The sequence below is a fragment of the Paramacrobiotus metropolitanus genome, unplaced genomic scaffold (genome assembly GCF_019649055.1).
Source record: "Paramacrobiotus metropolitanus isolate TYO unplaced genomic scaffold, Prichtersi_v1.0 Parri_scaffold0000465, whole genome shotgun sequence".
Lineage (NCBI taxonomy): Eukaryota > Metazoa > Tardigrada > Eutardigrada > Parachela > Macrobiotidae > Paramacrobiotus > Paramacrobiotus metropolitanus.
Window position 1 is genome coordinate 1 of NW_026570685.1, and position 12,292 is coordinate 12,292.

The window sequence follows — 12,292 nt, forward strand, 5'->3', positions numbered from 1 at the left end:
TGCTAAATTGGGATACAAAGGGCAGCAGTGGTGTTCGCGGTCAAAATAGGATTTAAAGTTAGTAAGCTGTTGTCGGATAATTTGCAGCCTGAAAGATAGCAGAATGACAAAAGACAAGAAGGGAACCAGTTCTTTTAAAAATAAATTAAAAAAGTTCTATCACCAACTGCACGATTTTCAACCGATTCATGACTGATCCGGAAATAAAGAAATGGGTCGGAAACTAATGAGAAAATTTATCCGGCTTTGGGAGAAAAATTTCGCATTCCAGGTCTTCTGCCATCTCTGCAGTCAATTAAAGTGAAAGCGAAATTTTCCAGAAATTATTATCATCAACTGCGGACTTTGGCAACGTAAAAACATTCGATATGTGATCATCTCACGCATGTGCCGCCTCAGTCCCTTGGTTTGCAGTGCACGCCAGCGTCAGGGCATATTCCCTCACTTGGTTATGATTTGTTCATCGCATTATTTATTCCGCGCAATTTGAGCGGGTTTGCTAGCAACTGTGTGTTGACCTCTTCCTGCTTTATGTCCGATATTGTAATGCGATAAAATATAGATCTGCGCGCCTAGCAAAATACGCAATAAGTACGGAAGAATCGCAATAAAGACTATTTTTTTATGATTCTGGACGGGGTCGTTTAAGGTGAAAATACGGTAATTATAGAGCATGTTGGTTACGACGCATTTATTCTTTGGTGCATCAGTCTATTACGGCATTCTTTCTGATTCCAAAGAGCAGAATGGTTTTACTACCCAAAGGTGTGCCATGACCAGCACAACACCGATTGACTCGCAGTAAACACCGGTCAGTAAACAAAAAGGTTTTCTTCGAACTGCATTCGACTCCTTCACATTTTCGATACCCCCTGAGCGAACATGTTACGTCTTATAACATAAAGTAAAAAGTGTACGTTACAGATTTTTTGAAAAAATTTTCGGCTTTTCTTAATTCGATTTTAAAATTTTTAAATTGCTATATCTTCTCTCAGAGTGGACTGATTTCTGTCGCTCTTTTTGCACTTTTGCTTTGGTGTGATTTTGAAACATTCAAGAAGTAAATGAATGAACCATACACAACCATATTAATGCAGTAATGGAACAAACATTAATACCCTGAAATAAATAACATGCTAACAGTATTGAAGTGAATGCAGAAAGACTGTCTGCCTGACTACAGCCTGCGCGCGCAAGCGGCCACGTCTTGTGCGGCGTTGTGCAACTTGTGCTTCTGGACAGACATGACAGAACAGAGAGCGGTTAGAGAGCAGTTGCGAGCCATACATCCTATTCAGGGGAAAGAAAACACTTTCACCACACGGGTCCGGAGCAGTTTATCCCAGTTAGTTTTTGAATGGGTGATTGTTTTTCAACCGGACTTTTTTATAAAGTAGGTTATACTGTGACACATTAAATGAAAGTATAACAGAAAATACTGAGATGAAGCAATTATTTACCGAATTTTCACCTTAATTTAAGTTACTAGATAGATTTTAATTTAAGTTACTAGACTGTAAAACTAAAAAGAACTGAATCACTGTATTATCAATTGTACCAGAAGGAATTTTTCAATGGTATAAACGTTTTCAATTGACATAATATTATAGTTTTGGCAGTGGTTAAGTCTTGAACTGGTTTTACATGTTAGGTTTGCAATACTGAATGAGATTCGTGAGTCATGACCTAAGGCAATAGTCGTGGTCTAATAATCGGGATACTTCATATGTATCGAATTTTAGACATTCTGGCCGTCCAGCAGTCGGAACAGGTTCTCTCTCTAACATTTTATGCAATTAATATTCTGTATTTATACGGTATTCACATTATTGTTGTCGAATATATTAATGTGTGTGCCATGTACGAATGTGCTAGCTTTCGAGCGGAGGTATAGTGTGTACACAATGATTAGGCTGTTGAAAAGCTGTGTGCTCGTAAAGGCCCTCAGGAATGCATGTCCGTATGACATTGTACAATTGTTCCTATAATAATTATTAGTAAACCAAAAGGTGGACGAGTAAGTACGGCGAAATGACACACAGCACTTGATACACGGCTGAGTACATGGCACGCACTTTTCAATAACAGCCGCGTAGAAAACATTCACCTCGCGATCAGAAAAACGTGTTATACTGCTGTGTCGAGAGAATCGAGTGTGAAAATTTCGATACAATATTCTCAGACCATAACAAGTTTATTGTTGCCTGCGGCAAAACGTGCAATATATTATCCAAAACTCGTTGTTGACCGACCTGGATTGTATCTTTCGATACATCGACTTATACTTTCTGAAAGAATGTACATGCTTGTATAAGTGACCTGGGATTTTTGTTTCTTGTTGAATTTTCTTTTTGGACGCTGCTTGCTTCCTTAATTCCGGTGCGCGATAGCGCCGCTGTGGTGTGTTTTCAACCCTCCTTTGTGTTAAAAATTTAATTTAGTGGATTGATGTTGATTTACTTGTAGTCTTGTACTTGTATTTACTTGTAGTCTTGTAGTCTTGTAATTCAGCGAGGCAACGCTGCTTCCGTTCTCGGTACAATGGAAGGAGCGGCAGCATTAAATGAAATTTTGTTATTTTGATTTACTGTTGCAAAACTGTGATGTTACCGCATTTTGTGAAACAGAGTCGGCAGTCTTGTACCGCTGTAAGTGTAGTCGTAATGTACAGTATAGATGTAATGTAAACTACAGTTTATAACAATATGCCAATCGTTGATAACTGTAAGGATATTTGTATTCATACACCATTTTCTGACGAAAATACTTTTTCGTGACAGATGCGATATATTACGGTAAACGCGAACAGCAGTGCTTGCTTGACGGGAGAGTGCAGCCTAATGCAACACGCATGTCCAGCGTGGGTTGCCGCTGGGATTGCCCACTTCGGAACACAACAAGGACTGCCACCAAAGTAAGGACAATGATAAAACTCAACATTGTGAGCCTGACCGTACGTACAGTCTGTACTTACTGGTGAGAATTTATTCAACAAATATTCGTGTACTGTAAAATACCGAACTGCTAGCCGGCCAACGAGCGATTTCGCTGCAAAAATTGGTAGAGTATCGTTTAAAACAATTTAGTCAAAATAGATAATACCAATTTTTTTGCAGCTAAGGGCAACCATTAAAGGGTGTATCATTAAAAATGTTTACAGAAAGGGTAAACATTCACGCCAAGCGCGAAGCCGACGCATGTTTTCATTGCAGGGATCGCTAGAAATTCTATAAACAATCGTAAATTACTATAAAGCTTTTTTAATGCACTTCTTGGAGCATGGTTTACTAACAATTCAGTAGCATATGAGTACATTGTAGAATATGACGACCTCTCCGCCTAGGCATGGTCTGTATATATACAGACCATGGCCTAGGTATATTTCACTCATGGATGTTAAATTCATTTATTAAGCTGCAATAAAAGCCACTTTCGTGCGGAGCGAGAAAGTGACACTGTCGGTTCCACGGAGAGAATCGTTGAAAATTCAACAAAAAATTGTAATTTTCTCGATTTTTTGCAAAATCGATCAACATTACTGCCCTCTTTACTTTTTTGAAGTATTAATTTTGAAAAAATTCCGGGAAGGCGTGTCCCTTGTCCCCCTCTTCCGTGTTCGTGTGCCCCCTTCTTGAATTCGCCACAGGAAGAAAGTCATGAATAAAACACATCAATGCAAAGCCACACACCGGTGCCAACACATCAGTGCCTATAGCATAATTGTAGTATATATACATGCTGTATGTATTTATACTCCACAGGTTTTGATCCGTACTACGGTTTATTCGTATACGAGCAAAAGTTAAATATAATTATTGCACAATACAAGCATACAGTGATGCAAGTAGTGATACATTGATACATTGCAAGTAGTGATTACATACTCGTACACACAATATGATAAAACTCATACAAGCATTGGTTGCGACCAGTTGTGTTTAAGGGTATGGAGCAATAAACAAGATTACAACATGAATACTAACAAAACAATTTGTCAATGTTTCAAAATAAAACAATAAATGCCAAAAACGCAACAGGACCAGCTGTAGAAGCATTACGAAAAAGCTGAGCTTGAAAAACACAAAGCTTTGCCCAGTTGTTCAAAATAAAAAATTACAAATATTACAAATGCGGCCAACGTGTTGTTTTCTTTTTGATCTTTACTAGTGTTGTGTACTCTAGGTATCTTGGTATTCAGGTATTTAACGCGAAGTGGCTAGCGAATTTTCAAAATAATTCCCAAAAATTACCTTAGCTCATCTTATAGAGCGTTTTTTATACTACATAAAGCGATAACCGTAATGAGTATATATTTTTTTGTTAACAAGCAAAAAATTAAAGTTGTACGAGTGGTAGAGGGGGGCACGTAAGGTGAACCGCAAAATAATGGGTTGCGCCGCACTTATTGTGAGTGATGGCATATTCCTTAAATCACCACCGACATCAGTGGTTGGCATTGAAATAATCGCAATCAGGTGCGATCAAAATCTGCCACTGCCCCGTCCAGCTTTGTTGAGCTTGTTGACAAGAAAGAGAAACAAAAGACGCCATAAACGCAAATCTCAGAAATCTGCCGTCTGATTGCAGTCTTTTGTTTTAGCGTCTATGACTGCATCAGTCTGCATGAATGTTATATGGCTGCCTGCCTGTTCTGCGTTGCTCCACATGTGCATGTGCTTTTGTGTGCGGCAGCCAGCATCTCTCGGTACCGGCACCAAAGCCGTGAAAGAGGTGTACTTTTGCAAGCTAACAGTGAACAAAACGTAAAAAAAACTTTGAAAATCAGCTGTAAATACATTTATTTGCAAAAAATTACGAATAAAATCGCATTAAATAAAGTACCGCAACCTGAGCTTGTGATACGGACAGAATCTCTGTTCAGGGTTCTGTTCAGCAGATATGGTCAAATATATCCAGGAGTAGAGTGTCCCAAGTACTTCTTTGGCACCCCCGATTTTTTTCCTTTTCTGTTTTTTATCAATAAAAATTCTGTCCGTATAATAAGCTTCTAATACTTTACTCTATAAAATGGCCGTTTCTGAATATTTTTTTTCAGATCTGTACTCTGTAAAAATCAACTTCAAATTTTTCACTTTAAACGCTAATTTCTCAGCAACAACATGCGTTACTATTATTGAACCTATTTTAAAGTACAAAAACCATTTCTTTATGTGTGATATGCTAGGGTTTTGTCTAAAAGTGTAACGCGTCGACGGTATGCCCGTTTACGCAAAAGGACCGAGTTGCTAGCCACTTCGCGTTAAATATTAGCAATATGTACATGTATGTATTAGCAATATGTACCAGCGTCTGCAACTTTTGTTAATCGGGTGGGTATCGCCAATAAAATGAGTATTATTAAGCTGCTAGCAGACCCCGCGATAAATTACGCGAAATAAATAATGCGATAATGTACCGAAGTCCACAGTTGTCCATAATATCTGCTGAGAATTTCGTGTCCAGCCATTTTGGGCATAGGGACATTTCAGCGTGCTACTGTTTCCCAAAAATTTAAGTTTTTGTGCATAGTTTGTCGAAATCCTTTAATTAGAGTGCTTAAAGTATTCATAATGTTGTCACCGTTTTAAATTTCCTTGATTCGTTAGGTTTCTTATGCTTTCTTATGTTTTTATTCTGAGTTTTAGCGTTATTCGACCAGACTTGAAGTCCCTGCGGGCCGGGCCGTTCAGGGTTGTCTGCTCTTGTGCCGTAATAGTAATAATAATAGTAATTATATTAGCAGGTGTAAATTTCAGATTTCTTAGATCGCTGGGAATTATGAAATTTCTCAGATATTTTCGAATTCAGATTTTATTCACAGAGAATAGATTGGAAAGAGCACAGGCAGCTAAGAGGCCTTCTCTGACTACAGCACTACTCGCAATATTCGAAATTCAAACAACAGCATCGTAAGCCACATCCTAATGACTGTTAATAATATGTTATGTTCCCAACGAGTAACGACATCTGTGTGGTAGGAAATTGGACAGTCGTACTATTCCACAAGTTAATATGCGTCATAAGTAAATTAACAAAATATAATATTTCATACACCGTTTTTATATAAATTGAAAAGAAAAGTTCCGGGATCGCGGTGGCAAGTCGAGCAGTTGAACAATGCCTAGAACAGCCTTTGTTCTGCGCATCCGTTAATGAGAATTTATACCATGGTAGCAAAATCGAAAAATATGGAATTTTCAAAGTTGTGTATTAATAACAAGGGTTACATCTATTACTGGGCGGAAGTTGAGTAAAATTAGGTAATAGCCGTGAAAAAAGTTATTCAAGTTTTTTCGTTGCGGACGAGGAGCGATTTGGCGGGCTGGCGTATCTTTCTACACTACTGCCACCTGTGGTCAAAATCATTGAAAGAAAGATTGTTTCAAGAGGGCTTTCTTTCATTCTGGAAGATGCCTTGTGGTTGTTATACTGTATATGTACCATCATTACCATGCCAGCTTGCAAGTGTGATAGGAGCAGATATTAAAGGCTCATGTTTACACAGTGAGGCATAGAGCATGACAAAGACGCTAGACAATGGAAAGATATAGCGCTGTCCCGCGAGCGCACATGAAAGAGTGGTCGAAGTCCACTCTTCGGTGTGCACACAATCTAGTGTGGCGGCATTACATGCGCAGAATCGGTAAGACCAAAGAAAAGCGCAGTACAAAAGAAGGTTCTTCGTCCCATCCTGAACAATTTTGAAAAACAACTTCTAAAATCAATAAGACTTCGCTACGGTTTCAGAAAATTTTTAACTTTGATCAGGCTAAAGAAAAATTATTTCAAAAGTACTGTGAAGAGTTTTTATGAGAAATGTTTGCGCATCTTGTTTAAAAAAAATAAATAAAAGTAACTTCCGGTGTCAAAAAATTTGTTTTTTTTCTAGATGGGTTGATTTTTGTCCAAAAAATGCTCCAAAGAACTTGAGTCATTTGAGCAATACGTACACAGCTTCGTGTCTGAAAAAAAAGGTTTCAAAAATCTATTTCGGTTGTTATTACTTCCGCAAAATAACACCTTCAATTGGCAACTTCAGTTGGCAGCTCAAAACTGCTAAGCAACAGGTCGTCGAAGTGTTAAAAAAGAACACCTGATCAGTGCGTCGAAAATTCAATAAGGTTATCTTTCATGTGGTCACCGGACAAAAAATCTGGACATTTTGGGCAGCGGAATTTTTGCCGTTTCTCCGTAGACTCGTATGCGAACTCAGCGGAGCTTCGTTAAGCTGATAAGATCAGCTTTCAGGCTTTGTATATTCTAATGGCTTTGGTTAACCTTAAGATTGACCAGACTGCTTTGCGTGGTTGGTCGATAGTTCTCGGTCGATAACCACTATTCTGTCTATTCAGCTATGAAGTACTACGAAGTCACCTCGGAATTTGCTGTGTAGTGTGTACTCTGCATTCATTTGAGATACCGAGCTGTTTATCTATTCCGCTGTTTAGGAATTTCGATTTGCAGCCATTTACTTACGTAGAAAGTATTTCGGTAGCTACATAAAGTAAGGTCAGGTCTACGCGCGTAGCACTCTGTCTACGCGCGAGAGCTCCTGCGCATAGTAATTTGACTACGCGCGAGAGCTCTCGCCGGTAGTAAAACTGTACGAGTACCGAATCAGCTACGCACGATAGTTTTTGATTTTTATGCTGATAGACGAAACAATATTCGACAAAGCCATACTAAATTACGATTTAATGCAGCAGCATCACGGGTAATAATTCTCAGTCACAATTCACATGTAAATAACAGTATCTCTTCGCGTAGCCGGCAGCTTCACTGCTTTCTCCAACGCTTCGGCATCTTTTGCGGAAACGCGAATGCTTTGAAAGGTGATCACCGTCTAAGTACGGGCATTTCGTCCCTGAGCTGATGGCGGTTGCTTTGACACTCCCGCAGCGATGATTTCGCGAAACCATTCCCAAAAATTCTCAGTCAGGGCTGTAATTCGCAGTTTGGTGGATGGTTTTGCGGAGCAGCAAATCATAAGCAAATGCAAATGCATCAGTCAAGCAACTGTTGCTTGCCGGCGACTCTCCATAAATAGGGACGTATTCGATTTCGGCCTGTCCATTTGAGTCTGGGAAGCAGAACAATCAAAACATCTGTAACTCTAGCAGATCTGTTGGCTGTTGCCCCGTGGAGCAGTAGATTCGTACGGCGTCCGGTTTCATGCAATCGTATAGCGCGCAGACATTCACCGTGTTGCGGCGATCTTATCACATATCACATTATCACAGAACGACCGTCACATCACAACCGCTGCCGCGTGATATGAAAAAGCATCTCTGGCTTTCTTTTTACCAGATCCTTGCGAAACGAAATCACATATAATCAGCACCATCACATACAGAAAAGTAGTAAAAGAAAGGAAGTAGACTGTCCCATTCATGTGGCACTGGCAACTTGGACCATATGCATTTTGACCAGTCTGACCAACTCTGCCTCTCCTGTGTCTTTTGATAGGAAGTAGAGAGGTGACCAGGTGATCAGGACCTATCGGTTCAAAAAGGCGAATTGGACAGGGATGCAGAGCTAAACAGCGAACGGTTATCACACAAAAATGGGTCTGATTCAGACCGCTTGCCATTTTTATAGCACTTGCGATGATAAGCATCGGTGATATGTGACGGTTTGAGAGTCATCGCAACACGGTTATTGTGATTTACACCGTTGAAAAGTGACTGCACAATATCCTTGACCATGTTTCGCTGGAAGCATGTCCGCACAAAACAAAACAATAGTCATTTGGCTGGCAAATAGCAGTTTTCGCTGGCGATTCCAACCCTCGTCGCTGTGGGAAAGCTTCTTGTAGATGATAGGTCCCAGCGATTAACCGCCGGAGCGCCAGCTCAGAGCCATAGCGGTTTAGGTTTGAAATGTCTTCTGTGAGAACCGGGGTGATGCCGTATTCGCTCACGATTTCGTTTTGACCAGGAGGCAAGGGCGCCATCAGTCGCTGTGCTCGTATGGAAGCCGTTTCGCCCAGACGGAGTTTTCGATGTCCGGGCGTTTCCTCCTGGGTTTACGAAGACCTAATTGGTCAGTTTTCCCCAGTACAGCTGCTTCGTAGGAAATTAAGCGGTCGCCAGTTTCTAACAAAGTCGAGTCCATTTTAGAGGAGTAAATAGTACAAATTTACAAGTAAAACACACACAAAACCGTTACGAGCACCGGTAGGTAGCTTAACTGTGCCGGCTAGTACTGTACTGTAAGACGAAATTATGCCGGCTAATACATAGTACCGGTATAAGACACAATTTTACGTCCTAGAAATTATTCGGACAATTGCATGACCATGGTTGTTATGGTACTGGTTTTTGCTTGCCGCGTTACTGCTTATTCATAAACCCATTATATTTTTCTAATTTCGCTAACTCGCGCGCGTACTCATTTGACTTTGCGTGAGAAACTCTCGCGCGTAGTAAAACCTCTACGCGCGCGATATTCTCGCGCGTAGCCATTTCGATAAAGTAATTAGCCGCTATATGCAATAGGCATATAGCGTTACATATGCGGCACTCTTTCATCGTATGCGCTGTAAGCCGAGAGCGGCTAACGACAATTTTCGTGCCGTCCATTGTACAGGCCCGTCCCAGTAACGGGTGAATAATCTGTGGCATAAAAACGCATGAAGTGACTCATGCCACAAAAGTTTGAAAGTCGTTGACCGTGAAGTCGTTTTCTGCCGCATTGTTGTTGTAGTTTCAATCTATGTACGGCTTTCGTATGAAAGTCTATTCTTCTGTGTTAGTTTATGACCTTGTGAAAGTCTTCCTGATTGTTGTTGACAGTAAGCTGATTAAACAAAAAAAAAACAGATCAGGCGGGTGAAGAACCCTAATAAGAGACTTCGACAGAGAGAACTTGTACAACACATTAGCAAATTTTTAGAATGGCGTAGAACAAAACATCAAATTTTGTTGAAAATTATTGGAAAAATTAAAATAATAATTTATTATTTTATTGGATATGTACGAGAACTGTTGCTTCTTTAAAACACTAATCAGTAATGGCGCCCAGTTAACATTAGTTCCGCCACAGCCCAATAATACTACCACGTAGTAGCCGTCGTGCTAGACGAGTAGGCAAAAAATGATGGTCGGCAAGAAACATTAATTTTAATCAAAATCAAAATTTCAGACGAGGCGTATTCATTTCATTTGAAACAATCTTTTTACTCTTTGTAATCTCATAGATTTCTATACATTTGAAATTTGCCGCTTGTATTTGGAAACGATTACAAGGTGCCGGTAGCAAGAATTTAGCGCGAAGTTGTGCTGTGAGCGGTTGCCGGTACACTGTGTCTATCAAAATGATAATTTCATTTCTCTCGAAATTCAAGACAATTATGAAAGAGAAATGTTTTATAAACACTTTGTATGGATTTTTATAATCTGGATTGATATCTGCATCGTCGATGCAAAATGCATATGGATCATAAAAAGTGCGGTGTAGCGCGCCATAAAATGGAGTTTGGCATAACTCGTGAATGTGTATTTGTCGCTACTTGAATAGTTTCAACTTTCAAGCATAGTATACAGCTTAACAAATTTGTTTAAAAAGCAGGTCTCCTCCTGTGTCCTTATCTGCCCGAATTTGGATGTATGGATCCAGCATACTTCATGCAGATTTCACTGCGCTAACAAGCTCCATATCACGACTCGCCACGCCACAGTTGGTACGCATTACGTGCATAGGTGGACCTCAGATATTTAAATCGTATAAACATATCGTAAAATCAAAGAATTAACTTATTGTTAGCAAATGTTACGATATTTATTCTTCGTTGAATTAAATTCGCGCGGACAATGCCGCTACAATTTTAATGCCACGACAGTTTATACAAGAAATTGATAAACTGGCTTGTAAAGTGACATTTGCCCAACATCCTTTCCGTACAATAAACGTCTAAACCCATCTAAATGACAATCAAAATCGATGTTGAAGAATTTCTGCAAATTATTCGCGCTTGCTGTTTGCAGAAACCGCTGTTGGACTTTGATGACGACGGCTACGCCTATTTCTCAATGATTTAGCCGGCATCCGCCAGCAACCCAGACGAGGATTATACGAGATCAAGATGGAGCAATATCTCAGGCAAAGAATTAATCGTATAACAAAAACTAGTTGCGCTAAAGAAAATTTTTAATGGCAATTAGTTAGGGACCATCCATAAATTACGTAACGCAAAAATTTACAGCTTTGAATACTCCTTTCCCCGTGTCACCAATGCTAACAAAGCTGAGATCCTTTCCGCTGAACGCTAAGTAACAAAGTAAAAACACCTCCAGACGCCAGATTGGAATAAATTGTACATGTAAGACATTTTTGAACCCTCCCCCTTTTATCATAAACAGTACAGTAACGTTTCAAAAACTCCCCCCTCCTCCTACTTGCGTTACGTAATGTATTGATAATCCTGATACGAGTTTTAGGTACCGTTTTTCCGGGGGCTAGTTAACAGTTCAACCACCCTGATGCTGTTGTGGCATATTGCGGACTGACACGTAAGTCCGCATAATTCCACCACAAGAATATCAATATAAATATTGAGACAACGTACAGCCATGTTTACATAAACAGTATCGTCTTGTGATAGGGTTACTGTACTAAAAATGTTTACCAAAAAACTATTATTTTTGATGGTATTTTTTAGTTTTATAGGATACAGTGGATACCACAACAACGTCCATCCATTATCCACAGTCCTCTCGTGTGGACCATTGACACCCTTCGACCCAAAGAGACTTGGGTGCAGTTCTGCACCAAAGCCACCATGGGACGGGTTTATAGCTAGTCCCACTTCCTCCGCTCTCCCAGATCCTTACGCCTAGAACGGACAAGGATAACGATTGACCATGTATGTACAGTTCTTAAAAAGAAATTGTAATTGCTTTTAATGTCTAAATTGCAGTTATAAACAGCCGTGCAGTTTTCATACCTTCGTGTGCAAACGCAAACATTATTACTAGAGGACGACGACGCGTGTGCTTGTTGCTAATTGTATGCTTGAAATAATTGTCTGTTTTCTTATACTATGCTTGTCAGCTCTCATATAAATAGCATTACTGCTGGATCAGTGAATGATAACATTCTATGAAAACGAGTCGATCCGATTATTGCTAACTGCTAAAACACAACTGGGACTTTTTAAGTTAGACTGCCACAGAAAATATGCAAATACATACTACAAATCTCTCTTACATTTTTATCCAAATGGGTATACTGTGTGCAATAAAACACATCCGCCTAACATCATCACTTTCGTCACTCGTATATAATTCTGCCA

The 12,292-nt window shown here is 39.7% G+C and overlaps 1 long non-coding RNA gene across 3 annotated transcripts; it reads left to right on the top strand.

Annotated features, from left to right (window-relative positions):
* Positions 1-2,124: 2,124 nt before the first annotated feature.
* On the top strand, positions 2,125-12,088 carry LOC129602436 (uncharacterized). Of its 3 annotated transcripts, none has more exons than XR_008692409.1 (5): positions 2,125-2,648; positions 2,781-2,914; positions 10,570-10,681; positions 10,986-11,510; positions 11,668-12,088. It is a non-coding gene; the product is annotated as an uncharacterized LOC129602436 (long non-coding RNA). The 3 variants fall into 3 exon arrangements; XR_008692407.1 differs by having other exon boundaries at positions 2,126-2,648; positions 11,660-12,088; XR_008692408.1 differs by having other exon boundaries at positions 2,126-2,400; positions 11,660-12,088.
* Positions 12,089-12,292: the final 204 nt, after the last annotated feature.